Source organism: Haliotis asinina, chromosome 11, assembly GCF_037392515.1.
Source record: "Haliotis asinina isolate JCU_RB_2024 chromosome 11, JCU_Hal_asi_v2, whole genome shotgun sequence".
NCBI classification, from domain to species: Eukaryota; Metazoa; Mollusca; class Gastropoda; order Lepetellida; family Haliotidae; genus Haliotis; species Haliotis asinina.
Window position 1 is genome coordinate 29,781,798 of NC_090290.1, and position 16,519 is coordinate 29,798,316.

Genomic DNA, 16,519 nt, shown 5'->3' on the forward strand with positions numbered 1-16,519 from the left:
ATGGTTGGGAAATAGGTAAAACGGTGAATCGGAGCTACAGTTCTAAAAACCAGCTCAAAAGATAGAGGAGGGTTCCTGATGGAGTGCTAGAGGGTCCAAGCACAGTTTCGTGAAAGTCAACTTTGGCACCCCAGGGAGAGTAATCAGGTCAAAGGGTACTAGTGCATACATCATGGTTTGGAAATAGGTAAAAACGTGAATCGGAGCTACAGTTCTCAAAAAAAGCTCAAATGATAGAGGAGGGTTCCTGATGGAGTGCTAGAGGGTCCAAACACAGTTTCGTGAAAGTCAAATTTAGCACCCCGGGAAGGGTAGTCCCGTGAAAGGGTCATAGGGGATACATCATGGTTTGGAAATAGGTAAAAATGTGAACCGGAGCTACAGCTCTCAAAACCACCTCAAATTATAGAGGAGGGTTCCTGATGGAGTGCTAGAGGGTCAACACACATTTTTGTCAAAGTCAAGTTTGGCACCCCAGGGAGAGTAATCATTTCAAAGAGTAATAGTGCATACATCAAAGTTTGGAAATAGGTAAAAATGTGAATCGGAGCTACAGCTCTCAAAACCACCTCAAATGATAGAGGAGGGTTCCGGATGGAGTGCTAGAGGGTCCAAACACAGTTTCGTGAAAGTCAACTTTGGCACCCCAGGAAGGATAATCAGGTCAAAGGGTAATAGTTGATACATCATGCTTTGGAAATAGGTAAAATGTGAATCGGAGCTACAGCTCTCAAAACCAGCTCAAATGATAGAGGAGGGTTCCTGATGGAGTGCTAGAGGGTCCAAGCACAGTTTCGTGAAAGTTAAATTTATCACCTCAAGAAGGGTAATCCCTTGAAAGGGTCATAGTGGATACATCATGGTTTGGAAATAGGTAAAAATGTGAATCGGAGATACAGCTCTCAAAACCAGCTCAAAGGATAGAGGAGGGTTCCTGATGGAGTGCTAGAGGGTCAACACACATTTTTGTGAAAGTCAACTTTCGCACCCCATGAATGGTAATCCCGTGAAAGGGTGATAGGGGATACATCATGGTTTGGAAATAGGTAAAAATGTGAATCGAAACTACAGCTCTCAAAATCACCTCAAATGATAGAGGAGGGTTCCTGATGGAGTGCTAGAGGGTCCAAGCACAGTTTCGTGAGAGGCAACTTTGGCACGCCAGGAAGGGTAATCCCGTGAAAGGGTGATAGGGGATACATCATGGTTTGGAAATAGGTAAAAATGTGAATCGGAGCTACAGGTTTTAAAACCAGCTCAAATGATAGAGGAGGGTTCCTGATGGAGTGCTAGAGGGTCCAAACACAGTTTCGTGAAAGTCAACTTTGGCACCCCAGGAAGGGTAATTCGGTCAAAGGGTCATAGGGGATACATCATGGTTTGGAAATAGGTAAAACGGTGAATCGGAGCTACAGTTCTAAAAACCAGCTCAAAAGATAGAGGAGGGTTCCTGATGGAGTGCTAGAGGGTCCAAGCACAGTTTCGTGAAAGTCAACTTTGGCACCCCAGGGAGAGTAATCATTTCAAATGGTACTAGTGCATACATCATGGTGTGGAAATAGGTAAAAATGTGAATCGGAGCTACAGTTCTCAAAACCAGCTCAAATGATAGAGGAGGGTTCCTGATGGAGTGCTAGAGGGTCCAAACACAGTTTCGTGAAAGTCAACTTTGGCACCCCAGGAAGGGTAATCAGGTCAAAGGGTAATAGTTGATACATCATGCTTTGGAAATAGGTAAAATGTGAATCGGAGCTACAGCTCTCAAAACCAGCTCAAATGATAGAGGAGGGTTCCTGATGGAGTGCTAGAGGGTCCAAGCACAGTTTCGTGAAAGTTAAATTTATCACCTCAAGAAGGGTAATCCCTTGAAAGGGTCATAGTGGATACATCATGGTTTGGAAATAGGTAAAAATGTGAATCGGAGATACAGCTCTCAAAACCAGCTCAAAGGATAGAGGAGGGTTCCTGATGGAGTGCTAGAGGGTCAACACACATTTTTGTGAAAGTCAACTTTCGCACCCCATGAATGGTAATCCCGTGAAAGGGTGATAGGGGATACATCATGGTTTGGAAATAGGTAAAAATGTGAATCGAAACTACAGCTCTCAAAATCACCTCAAATGATAGAGGAGGGTTCCTGATGGATTGTGCTAGAGGGTCCAAGCACAGTTTCGTGAGAGGCAACTTTGGCACGCCAGGAAGGGTAATCCCGTGAAAGGGTGATAGGGGATACATCATGGTTTGGAAATAGGTAAAAATGTGAATCGGAGCTACAGGTTTTAAAACCAGCTCAAATGATAGAGGAGGGTTCCTGATGGAGTGCTAGAGGGTCCAAACACAGTTTCGTGAAAGTCAACTTTGGCACCCCAGGAAGGGTAATTCGGTCAAAGGGTCATAGGGGATACATCATGGTTTGGAAATAGGTAAAACGGTGAATCGGAGCTACAGTTCTAAAAACCAGCTCAAAAGAGAGAGGAGGGTTCCTGATGGAGTGCTAGAGGGTCCAAGCACAGTTTCGTGAAAGTCAACTTTGGCACCCCAGGGAGAGTAATCATTTCAAATGGTACTAGTGCATACATCATGGTGTGGAAATAGGTAAAAATGTGAATCGGAGCTACAGTTCTCAAAACCAGCTCAAATGATAGAGGAGGGTTCCTGATGGAGTGCTAGAGGGTCCAAACACAGTTTCGTGAAAGTCAACTTTGGCACCCCAGGGAGAGTAATCATTTCAAAGGGTACTAGTGCATACATCATAGTGTGGAAATAGGTAAAAATGTGAGTCGGAGCTACAGTTCTCAAAACCAGCTCAAATGATAGAGGAGGGTTCCTGATGGACTGCTAGAGGGTCCAAACACAGTTTCGTGAAAGTCAAATTTAGCACCCCGGGAAGGGTAATCCCGTAAAAGGGTCATAGGGGATACATCATGGTTTCGATATAGGTAAAAATGTGAATCGGAGCTACAGCTCTCAAAACCACCTCAAATGATAGAGGAGGGTTCCTGATGGAGCGCTAGAGGGTCCAAACACAAATTTGTCAAAGTCAACTTTGGCACCCCAGGAAGGGTAATCCCATTAGAGTATAATAGTGGAAACATCATGGTTTGGAAATAGGTGAAAAGGTGAATCGGAGCTACAGCTCTCAAAACCAGCTCAAATGATAGAGGAGGGTTCCTGATGGAGTGCTAGACGGTGAACACACAGCTTCCTGAAAGTCAACTTTGGCACTCGAGGGAGGGTAATCACGTGAAAGGGTCATGGGGGATACATCATGGTTTGGAAATAGGTAAAACTGTGAATCGGAGGTACAGTTCTCAAAACCAGCTCAAATAATAGAGGAGGGTTCCTGATGGAGTGCTATAGTGTACAAACACAGTTTTGTGAAGGTCAACTTTGGCACCAACTGAAGGGTAATCCCGTGAAAGGGTAATAGGGGATACATCATGGTTTGGAAATAGGTAAAAATGTGAATCGGAGCTACAGGTTATAAAACCACCTCAAATGATAGGGGAGTGTTCCTGTTGGAGTGCTAGAGAGTCCAAACACTGTTTCATGAAGGTCAACTTTGGCACCCCAGGAAGGGTAATCACGTGAAAGGGTAATAGTGGATATATCATGGTTTGGAAAAAGGTAAAAAGGTGAATCGGAGCTACAGGTTTTAAAACCAGCTCAAATGATAGAGGAGGGTTCCTGATGGAGTGTTTGAGGTTCCAAACACAAATTCGTCAAAGTCAACTTTGGCACCCCAGGAAGGGTAATCCCGTGAGATTATAATAGTGGATACATCATGGTTTGGAAATAGGTAAAAATGTGAATAGGAGGTACAGATCTCAAAACCACCTCAAATGATAGAGGAGGGTTCCTGATGGACTGCTAGAGTGTACAAACACTCTTTCGTGAAAGTCAACTTTGGCACCCCAGGAAGGGTAGTCCCGTGAAAGAGTCATAGGGGATACATCATGGTTGGGAAAAAGGAAAAAAGGGGAATCGGAGCTACAGCTCTCAAAACCAGCTCAAATGATAGAGGAGGGTTCCTGATGGAGTGCAAGACGGTGAACACACAGCTTCCTGAAAGTCAACTTTGGCACCCCAGGAAGGGTAATAGCATGAAAGGGTCATGGGGGATACATCATGGTTTGGAAATAGGTAAAACTGTGAATCGGAAGTACAGTTCTTAAAACCAGATCAAATAATAGAGGAGGGTTCCTGATGGAGTGCTAGAGTGCACAAACACTGTTTCGTGAAAGTCAACTTTGGCACCCCAGGAAGGGTAATCCCGTGAAAGGGTAATAGTGGATACATCATGGTTTGGAAAAAGGTAAAAAGGTGAAACGGAGCTACAGGTTTTAAAACCAGCTCAAATGATAGAGGACTGTCCAGATGGAGTGCTAGAGATTTAACAAACAGCTTCGTGAAGGTCAACTTTGGCACCCCAGGAAGGGTAATTCCGTGAAAGGGAAATAGGGGATACATCATGGTTTGGAAATAGGTAAAAATGTGAATCGGAGGTACAGTTCTCAAAACCAGTTCAAATGATAGAGGAGGGTTCCTGATGGAGTGCTAGAGTGTACAAACACAGTTTTGTGAAGGTCAACTTTGGCACCCCTTGAAGGGTAATCACGTGAAAGGGTCATAGTGGATACATCATGGTTTGGAAATAGGTAAAAATGTGAATCGGAGCTACAGGTTTTAAAACCAGCTCAAATGATAGAGGAGTGTTCCTGTTGGAGTGCTAGAGAGTCCAAACACTGTTTCGTGAAAGTCAACTTTGGCACCCAAGGAAGGGTATTCACGTGGAAGGGGAAAAGTGGATACATCATAATTTGGAAATAGGTAAAAATGTGAATCGGAGCTACAGGTTCTAAAACCAGCTCAAATGATAGAGGAGGGTTCCTGATGGAGTGCTAGAGGGTCCAAACACAGTTTCGTGAAAGTCAACTTTGGCACTTGATTAAGGGTAATCACGTGGAAGGGGAAAAGTGGATACATCATAATTTGGAAATAGGTAAAAATGTGAATCGGAGCTACAGGTTCTAAAACCAGCTCAAATGATAGAGGAGGGTTCCTGATGGAGTGCTAGAGGGTCCAAACACAGTTTCGTGAAAGTCAACTTTGGCACCCCAGGAAGGGTAATCCCGTGAAAGGGTCATAGGGGATACATCATGGTTTGGAAATAGGTAAAAATGTGAATCGGAGCTACTGGTTTTAAAACCAGCTCAAATGATAGAGGAGGGTTTGTGACGGAGTGCTAGAGGATCCAAACACAGTTTCGTGAAAGTCAACTTTGGCACCCGAGGAAGGGTATTCACGTGGAAGGGAAAAGTGGATACATCATAATTTGGAAATAGGTAAAAATGTGAATCGGAGCTACAGGTTCTAAAACCAGCTCAAATGATAGAGGAGGGTTCCTGATGGAGTGCTAGAGGGTCCAAACACAGTTTTGTGAACGTCAACTTTGGCACCCCAGGGAGGGTAATCAGGTCAAAGGGTAATAGTGGATACATCATGGTTGGGAAATAGGTAAAAAGGGGAATCGGAGCTACAGCTCTCAAAACCAGCTCAAATGATAAAGGAGGGTTCCTGTTTATAGTGCTAGAGGGTCAGCACACATTTTTCTGAAAGTCGACTTTGGCACCCCAGGAAGGGTAATCCGGTGACAGGGTGATATGAGTTACATCATGTTTGGGGAATAGGTAAAAATGTGAATCGGAGCTACAGCTCTCAAAACCAGGTCAAATGATAGAGGAGGGTTCCTGTTGGAGTGCTAGAGGGTCAACACACATTTTTGTGAAAGTCAGCTTTGGCACCAGAGGGAGGGAAATCCCTTGATAGGGTCATAGGGGATACATCATGGTTAGGAAATAGGTAAAAAGGGGAATCGGAGCTACAGCTCTCAAAACCAGCTCAAATGATAGAGGAGGGTTCCTGATGGAGTGCTAGAGGGTCCAAACACAGTTTCGTGAAAGTCAACTTTGGCACCCCAAGAAGGGTAATCCCGTGAAAGTATAATAGTGGATACATCATGGTTTGGAAATAGGTAAAAATGTGAATCGGAGCTACAGGTTTTAAAACCAGCTCAAATGATAGAGGAGGGTTCCTGATGGAGTGCTAGCGTGTACAAATACAGTTTCGTGAAAGTCAACTTTGGCACCCCAGGAAGGGTAATCCCGTGAAAGTATGATAGTGAATACATCATGCTTTGGAAATAGGTAAAAATGTGAATCGGAGGCACAGCTCTCAAAACCAGCTCAAATGATAGAGGAGGGTTCCTGACGGAATGCTAAAATGTACAAACACAGTTTTGTGAAAGTCAACTTTGGCACCCCAGCAAGGGTAATCCCGTGAAAGTATAATAGTGGATACATCATGCTTTGGAAATAGGTAAAAATGTGAATCGGAGGTACAGCTCTCAAAACCAGCTCAAATGATAGAGGAGGGTTCCTGACGGAGTGCTAGAGTGTACAAACACAGTTTTGTGAAAGTCAACTTTGGCACCCCAGCAAGGGTAATCCCGTGAAAGTATAATAGTGGATACATCATGCTTTGGAAATAGGTAAAAAGGTGAATCGGAGCTACAGGTTTTAAAACCAGCTCAAATGACAGAGGAGGGTTCCTGATGGAGTGCTAGAGGGTCCAAACACAGTTTCGTGAAAGTCAACTTTGGCACCCCAGGAAGGGTAATCACGTGAAAGGGTCATAGGGGATACATCATGGTTTGGAAATAGGTAAAAATGTGAATCGGAGCCACAGGTTTTAAAACCAGCTCAAATGATAGAGGAGGGTTTGTGACGGAGTGCTAGAGGGTCCAAACACAGTTTCGTGAAAGTCAACTTTGGCACCCCAGGGAGGGTAATCGCGTGAAGGTATAATAGTGGATACATCATGGTTTGGAAATAGGTAAAAATGTGAATCGGAGCTACAGCTCTCAAAACCAGCTCAAATGATAGAGGAGGGTTCCTGATGGAGTGCTAGAGGGTCAACACACAATTTTGTGAAAGTCAACTTTGGCACCCCAGGGAGGGTACTAAGTTTAAAGGGTAATAGTGGATACATCATGGTTTGGAAATAGGTAAAATGTGAATCGGCGTTAGAGCTCTCAAAACCAGCTCAAATGATGGAGGAGGGTTCCTGGTGGAGTGCTAGATGGTCAACACACAGTTTCGTGAAAGTCAACTTTTGCACCCGAGGAAGGGTAATCAGGTCAAAGGGTAATAGTGGATACATCATGCTTTGGAAATAGGTAAAACTGTGAATCGGAGCTACAGGTTTTAAAACCAGATCAAATGATAGAGGAGGGTTCCTGATGGAGTGCTAGAGGGTCCAAACACAGTTTCGTGAAAGTCAACTTTGGCACCCCAGGAAGGGTAATCATGTGAAAGGGTAAAAGTGGATACATCATGCTTTGGAAATAGGTGAAAATGTGAATCGGAGCTACAGTTCGAAAATCCAGCTCAAATGATAGAGGGGGGTTCTTAATGGAGTGCTAGAGAGTCCAGACACAGTTTCGTGAAAGTCAACTTTGGCAACCCATTGAGGGTAATCCCGTGAAAGTATAATAGTGGATACATCATGCTTTGGAAATAGGTAAAAATGTGAATCGGAGGCACAGTTCTCAAAACCAGCTCAAATGATAGAGGAGGGTTCCTGACGGAGTGCTAGAAGGTCCAAACACAGTTTCGTGAAAGTCAACTTTGGCACACCAGGAAGGGTAATCACGTGAAAGGGTCACAGGGGATACATCATGGTTTGGAAATAGGTAAAAAGGTGAATAGGAGCTACATGTTTTAAAACCAGCTCAAATGACAGAGGAGGGTTCCTGATGGAGTGCTAGAGGGTCCAAACACAGTTTCGTGAAAGTCAACTTTGGCACCCCAGGAAGGGTAATCCCGTGGAAGTATGATAGTGAATACATCATGCTTTGGAAATAGGTAAAAATGTGAATCGGAGGCACAGCTCTCAAAACCAGCTCAAATGATAGAGGAGGGTTCCTGACGGAATGCTAAAATGTACAAACACAGTTTTGTGAAAGTCAACTTTGGCACCCCAGCAAGGGTAATCCCGTGAAAGTATAATGGTGGATACATCATGCTTTGGAAATAGGTAAAAAGGTGAATCGGAGCTACAGGTTTTAAAACCAGCTCAAATGACAGAGGAGGGTTCCTGATGGAGTGCTAGAGGGTCCAAACACAGTTTCGTGAAAGTCAACTTTGGCACCCCAGGAAGGGTAATCACGTGAAAGGGTCATAGGGGATACATCATGGTTTGGAAATAGGTAAAAACGTGAATCGGAGCCACAGGTTTTAAAACCAGCTCAAATGATAGAGGAGGGTTTGTGACGGAGTGCTAGAGGGTCCAAACACAGTTTCGTGAAAGTCAACTTTGGCACCCCAGGGAGGGTAATCGCGTGAAGGTATAATAGTGGATACATCATGGTTTGGAAATAGGTAAAAATGTGAATCGGAGCTACAGCTCTCAAAACCAGCTCAAATGATAGAGGAGGGTTCCTGATGGAGTGCTAGAGGGTCAACACACAATTTTGTGAAAGTCAACTTTGGCACCCCAGGCAGGGTACTTAGGTCAAAGGGTGATAGTGGATACATCATGGTTTGGAAATAGGTAAAATGTGAATCGGCGTTAGAGCTCTCAAAACCAGCTCAAATGATAGAGGAGGGTTCCTGGTGGAGTGCTAGATGGTCAACACACAGTTTCGTGAAAGTCAACTTTTGCACCCCAGGAAGGGTAATCAGGTCAAAGGGTAATAGTGGATACATCATGCTTTGGAAATAGGTAGAAGTGTGAATCGGAACTACAGGTTTTAAAACCAGATCAAATGATAGAGGAGGGTTCCTGATGGAGTGCTAGAGGGTCCAAACACAGTTTCGTGAAAGTCAACTTTGGCACCCCAGGAAGGGTAATCATGTGAAAGGGTAAAAGTGGATACATCATGCTTTGGAAATAGGTGAAAATGTGAATCGGAACTACATTTCGAAGATCCAGCTCAAATGATAGAGGGGGGTTCTTAATGGAGTGCTAGAGGGTCCAGACACAGTTTCGTGAAAGTCAACTTTGGCAACCCATTGAGGGTAATCCCGTGAAAGTATAATAGTGGATACATCATGCTTTGGAAATAGGTAAAAATGTGAATCGGAGGCACAGTTCTCAAAACCAGCTCAAATGATAGAGGAGGGTTCCTGACGGAGTGCTAGAAGGTCCAAACACAGTTTCGTGAAAGTCAACTTTGGCACACCAGGAAGGGTAATCACGTGAAAGGGTCACAGGGGATACATCATGGTTTGGAAATAGGTAAAAAGGTGAATAGGAGCTACATGTTTTAAAACCAGCTCAAATGACAGAGGAGGGTTCCTGATGGAGTGCTAGAGGGTCCAAACACAGTTTCGTGAAAGTCAACTTTGGCACCCCAGGAAGGGTAATCCCGTGAAAGTATGATAGTGAATACATCATGCTTTGGAAATAGGTAAAAATGTGAATCGGAGGCACAGCTCTCAAAACCAGCTCAAATGATAGAGGAGGGTTCCTGACGGAATTCTAAAATGTACAAACACAGTTTTGTGAAAGTCAACTTTTGCACCCCAGCAAGGGTAATCCCGTGAAAGTATAATAGTGGATACATCATGCTTTGGAAATAGGTAAAAATGTGAATCGGAGCTACAGGTTTTAAAACCAGCTCAAATGACAGAGGAGGGTTCCTGATGGAGTGCTAGAGGGTCCAAACACAGTTTCGTGAAAGTCAACTTTGGCACCCCAGGAAGGGTAATCACGTGAAAGGGTCATAGGGGATACATCATGGTTTGGAAATAGGTAAAAATGTGAATCGGAGCCACAGGTTTTAAAACCAGCTCAAATGATAGAGGAGGGTTTGTGACGGAGTGCTAGAGGGTCCAAACACAGTTTCGTGAAAGTCAACTTTGGCACCCCAGGGAGGGTAATCGCGTGAAGGTATAATAGTGGATACATCATGGTTTGGAAATAGGTAAAAATGTGAATCGGAGCTACAGCTCTCAAAACCAGCTCAAATGATAGAGGAGGGTTCCTGATGGAGTGCTAGAGGGTCAACACACAATTTTGTGAAAGTCAACTTTGGCACCCCAGGGAGGGTACTTAGGTCAAAGGGTAATAGTGGATACATCATGGTTTGGAAATAGGTAAAATGTGAATCGGCGTTAGAGCTCTCAAAACCAGCTCAAATGATAGAGGAGGGTTCCTGGTGGAGTGCTAGATGGTCAACACACAGTTTCGTGAAAGTCAACTTTTGCACCCCAGGAAGGGTAATCAGGTCAAAGGGTAACAGTGGATACATCATGCTTTAGAAATAGGTAAAAATGTGAATCGGAGCAACAGGTTTTAAAACCAGATCAAATGATAGAGGAGGGTTCCTGATGGAGTGCTAGAGGGTCCAGACACAGTTTCGTGAAAGTCAACTTTGGCATCCCATTGAGGGTTATCGCGTTAAAGTGTAATAGTAGATAGATCATGGTTTGGAAGTAGGTAAAAATGTGAATCGGAGCTACAGCTCTCAAAACCAGCTCAAATGATAGAGGACGGTTCCTGGTGGAGTGCTAGAGGGTCAACACACATTTTTCTGAAAGTCAACTTTGGCACCCCAGGAAGGGTAATCCCGTGAAAGGGTCATAGGGGATACATCATGGTTGGGAAATAGGTAAAAAGGTGAATCGGAGCCACAGTTCTAAAAACCAGCTCAAATGATAGAGGAGGGTTCCTGATGGAGAGCTAGAGGGTCCAAACACAGTTTCGTGAAAGTCAAATTTAGCACTTCAGGAAGGGTAATCCCGTGAAAGTATGATAGTGGATACATCATTTTTTGGAAAAAGGTAAAAATGTGAATCAGAGCTACAGCTCTCAAAACCAGCTCAAATGATAGAGGTGGGTTCCAGGTGGACTCCTAGAGGGTCAACACACTTTTTTGTGAAAGTCAACTTTGGCACCCCAGGAAGTATGATCCCATGAAAGTATAATAGTGGATACATCATGGTTTGGAAATAGGTAAAAATGTGAATCGGAGCTACAGCTCTCAAAACCAGCTCAAATGATAGAGGAGGGTTCCTGATGGAGTGCTAGAGGGTCCAAACAGAGTTTTGTGAACGTCAAATTTGGCACCCCAGGGAGGGTAATCGCGTGAAGGTATAATAGTGGATACATCATGGTTTGGAAATAGGTAAAAATGTGAATCGGAGCTACAGCTCTTAAAACAAGCTCAAATGATAGAGGAGGGTTCCTGATGGAGTGCTAGTGGGTCAACACACAATTTTGTGAAAGTCAACTTTGCCACCCCAGGAAGGGTAATCCCGTGAAAGGGTCACAGGGGATACATCATGGTTTGGAAATAGGTAAAAAGGTGAATCGGAGCCACAGTTCTAAAAAACAGCTCAAATAATAGAGGAGGGTTCCTGATGGAGTGCTAGAGGGTCAACACACAATTTTGTGAAAGTCAACTTTGGCACCCCAGGGAGGGTACTTAGGTCAAAGGGTAATAGTGGATACATCATGGTTTGGAAATAGGTAAAACGTGAATCGGCGTTAGAGCTCTCAAAACCAGCTCAAATGATAGAGGAGGGTTCCTGGTGGAGTGCTAGATGGTCAACACACAGTTTCGTGAAAGTCAACTTTTGCACCCCAGGAAGGGTAATCAGGTCAAAGGGTAACAGTGGATACATCATGCTTTAGAAATAGGTAAAAATGTGAATCGGAGCAACAGGTTTTAAAACCAGATCAAATGATAGAGGAGGGTTCCTGATGGAGTGCTAGAGGGTCCAGACACAGTTTCGTGAAAGTCAACTTTGGCATCCCATTGAGGGTTATCGCGTTAAAGTGTAATAGTAGATAGATCATGGTTTGGAAGTATGTAAAAATGTGAATCGGAGCTACAGCTCTTAAAACCAGCTCAAATGATAGAGGACGGTTCCTGGTGGAGTGCTAGAGGGTCAACACACATTTTTCTGAAAGTCAACTTTGGCACCCCAGGAAGGGTAATCCCGTGAAAGGGTCATAGGGGATACATCATGGTTGGGAAATAGGTAAAAAGGTGAATCGGAGCCACAGTTCTAAAAACCAGCTCAAATGATAGAGGAGGGTTCCTGATGGAGTGCTAGAGGGTCCAAACACAGTTTCGTGAAAGTCAACTTTGGCACCCGAGGACGGGTATTCCCGTGAAAGGGTCATAGGGGATACATCATGTTTGGGAAATAGGTAAAAAGGTGAATCGGAGCCACAGTTCTAAAAACCAGCTCAAATGATAGAGGAGGGTTCTTGATGGAGTGCTAGAGGGTCCAAACACAGTTTCGTGAAAGTCAAATTTAGCACTTCAGGAAGGGTAATCCCGTGAAAGTATGATAGTGGATACATCATTTTTTGGAAAAAGGTAAAAATGTGAATCAGAGCTACAGCTCTCAAAACCAGCTCAAATGATAGAGGTGGGTTCCAGGTGGACTCCTAGAGGGTCAACACACTTTTTTGTGAAAGTCAACTTTGGCACCCCAGGAAGTATGATCCCATGAAAGTATAATAGTGGATACATCATGGTTTGGAAATAGGTAAAAATGTGAATCGGAGCTACAGCTCTCAAAACCAGCTCAAATGATAGAGGAGGGTTCCTGATGGAGTGCTAGAGGGTCCAAACAGAGTTTTGTGAACGTCAAATTTGGCACCCCAGGGAGGGTAATCGCGTGAAGGTATAATAGTGGATACATCATGGTTTGGAAATAGGTAAAAATGTGAATCGGAGCTACAGCTCTCAAAACAAGCTCAAATGATAGAGGAGGGTTCCTGATGGAGTGCTAGTGGGTCAACACACAATTTTGTGAAAGTCAACTTTGCCACCCCAGGAAGGGTAATCCCGTGAAAGGGTCACAGGGGATACATCATGGTTTGGAAATAGGTAAAAAGGTGAATCGGAGCCACAGTTCTAAAAAACAGCTCAAATGATAGAGGAGGGTTCCTGATGGAGTGCTAGAGGGTCAACACACAATTTTGCGAAAGTCAACTTTGGCACCCCAGGGAGGGTACTTAGGTCAAAGGGTAATAGTGGATACATCATGGTTTGGAAATAGGTAAAACGTGAATCGGCGTTAGAGCTCTCAAAACCAGCTCAAATGATAGAGGAGGGTTCCTGGTGGAGTGCTAGATGGTCAACACACAGTTTCGTGAAAGTCAACTTTTGCACCCCAGGAAGGGTAATCAGGTCAAAGGGTAACAGTGGATACATCATGCTTTAGAAATAGGTAAAAAATGTGAATCGGAGCAACAGGTTTTAAAACCAGATCAAATGATAGAGGAGGGTTCCTGATGGAGTGCTAGAGGGTCCAGACACAGTTTCGTGAAAGTCAACTTTGGCATCCCATTGAGGGTTATCGCGTTAAAGTGTAATAGTAGATAGATCATGGTTTGGAAGTAGGTAAAAATGTGAATCGGAGCTACAGCTCTCAAAACCAGCTCAAATGATAGAGGACGGTTCCTGGTGGAGTGCTAGAGGGTCAACACACATTTTTCTGAAAGTCAACTTTGGCACCCTAGGAAGGGTAATCCTGTGAAAGGGTCATAGGGGATACATCATGGTTGGGAAATAGGTAAAAAGGTGAATCGGAGCCACAGTTCTAAAAACCAGCTCAAATGATAGAGGAGGGTTCCTGATGGAGTGCTAGAGGGTCCAAACACAGTTTCGTGAAAGTCAACTTTGGCACCCGAGGACGGGTATTCCCGTGAAAGGGTCATAGGTGATACATCATGTTTGGGAAATAGGTAAAAAGGTGAATCGGAGCCACAGTTCTAAAAACCAGCTCAAATGATAGAGGAGGGTTCCTGATGGAGTGCTAGAGGGTCCAAACACAGTTTCGTGAAAGTCAAATTTAGCACTTCAGGAAGGGTAATCCCGTGAAAGTATGATAGTGGATACATCATTTTTTGGAAAAAGGTAAAAATGTGAATCAGAGCTACAGCTCTCAAAACCAGCTCAAATGATAGAGGTGGGTTCCAGGTGGACTCCTAGAGGGTCAACACACTTTTTTGTGAAAGTCAACTTTGGCACCCCAGGAAGTATGATCCCATGAAAGTATAATAGTGGATACATCATGGTTTGGAAATCGGCAAAATGTGAATCGGAGCTACAGGTTTCAAAACCAGCTCAAATGATAGAGGAGGGTTCCTGATGGAGTGCTAGAGGGTCCAAACACAGTTTCGTGAAAGTCAACTTTGGCACCCCAGGAAGGGAAATCAGGTGAAAGGGTAAAAGTGGATGCATCATGCTTTGGAAAATATATGAAAACATGAATCGGAGCTACAGTTCGAAAATCCAGCTCAAATGATAGAGGGGGGTTCTTAATGGAGTGCTAGAGGGTCCAAACACAGTTTCGTGAAAGTCAACTTTGGCAATCCAGGGAGGGTAATCCCTTGAAAGTATAATAGTGGATACATCATGCTTTGGAAATAGGTAAAAATGTGAATCGGAGGCACAGCTCTCAAAACCAGCTCAAATGATAGAGGAGGGTTCCTGACGGAGTGCTAGAGTGTACAAACACAGTTTTGTGAAAGTCAACTTTGGCACCCCAGCAAGGGTAATCCCGTGAAAGTATAATAGTGGATACATCATGGTTTGGAAATAGGTAAAAATGTGAATCGGAGGCACAGCTCTCAAAACCAGCTCAAATGATAGAGGAGGGTTCCTGATGGAGTGCTAGAGCGTACAAACATAGTTTTGTGAAAGTCAACTTTGGCACCCCAGCAAGGGTAATCATGTGAAAGGGTAATAGTGGACACATCATGGTTTTGAAATAGGTAAAAATGTGAATCGGAGGTACAGTTCTAAAAACCAGCTCAAATGATAGAGGAGGGTTCCTGACGGAGTGCTAGAAGGTCCAAACACAGTTTCGTGAAAGTCAACTTTGGCACCCCAGGAAGGGTAATCCCGTGAAAGGGTAATAGTGGATAAATCATGGTTTGGAAATATGTAAAAATGTGAATCGGTGGTACAGCTCTCAAAAACCAGCTCAAATGATAGAGGAGGGTTCCTGACGAAGTGCTAGAGGGTCCAAACACAGTTTCGTGAAAGTCAACTTTGGCACCCCAGGAAGGGTAATCCCGTGAAAGTATAATAGTGGATACATCATGGTTTGGAAATAGGTAAAAATGTGAATCGGAGTTACAGTTCTCAAAACCAGCTCAAATGATAGAGGAGGGTTCCTGATGGAGTGCTAGAGGGTCCAAACACAGTTTTGTGAAAGTCAACTTTGGCACCCCAGGAAGGGTGATCCCGTGAAAGCATAATAGTGGATATATCATGGTTTGGAAATAGGTAAAAATGTGAATCGGAGCTACAGCTCTCAAAACCAGCTCAAATGATAGAGGAGGGTTCCTGATGGAGTGCTAGAGGGTCAACACACAATTTTGTGAAAGTCAACTTTGGCACCCCAGGAAGGGTAATCCCGTGAAGGGGTCATAGGGGATACATCATGGTTGGGAAATAGGTAAAAAGGTGAATCGGAGCCACAGTTCTAAAAACCAGCTCAAATGATAGAGGAGGGTTCCTGATGGAGTGTTAGAGGGTCAAAACACAGTTTCGTGAAAGTCAACTTTGGCACCCCAGGGAGGGTGATCAGGTCAAAGGGTCATAGCGGATACATCATGGTTGGGAAATAGGTAAAAATGTGAATCAGAGCTGCAGTTCTAAAAACCAGCTCAAATGATAGAGGAGGGTTCCTGATGGAGTGCTAGAGGGTCCAAACACAGTTTCGTGAAAGTCAACTTTGGCACCCCATAAAGGGTAATCCCTTGAAAGGGTCATAGTGGATACATCATGGTTTGGAAATAGGTAAAAATGTGAATCAGAGCAACAGCTCTCAGAACCAGCTCCAATGATAGAGGAGGGTTCCTGATGGAGTGCTAGAGGGTCCAAACACAGTTTCGTGAAAGTCAAATTTAGCACCTGAGGAAGAGTAATCCCGTGAAAGTATAATAGTGGATACATCATGGTTTGGAAAAAGATGAAAATGTGAATCGGAGCTACAGCTCTCAAAACCAGCTCAAATGATCGAAGGGGGTTCCTGGTGGAGTGCTAGAGGGTCAGCACACATTTTTCCGAAAGTCAACTTTGGCACCCCAGGAAGGGTAGTCCGGTGACAGGGTCATAGTGGATACATCATGTTTGGGGAATAGGTAAAAATGTGAATCGGAGCTACAGCTCTCAAAACCAGCTCAAATGTCAGAGGAGGGTTCCTGATGGAGTGCTAGAGGGTCCAAACACAGTTTCGTGAAAGTCACATTTAGCACCCCAATAATTTTAATCAAGTGAAAGGGTCATAGTGGATACATCATGGTTTGGAAATAGGTAAAAATGTGAATCGGAGCTACAGCTCTCAAAACGAGCTCAAATGATAGAGGAGGGTTCCTGTTGGAGTGCTAGAGGGTCAACACACATTCTTGTGAAAGTCAGCTTTGGCACCCCAGGGAGGGTAATCCCTTGAAAGGGTCATAGTGGATACATCATGGTTTGGAA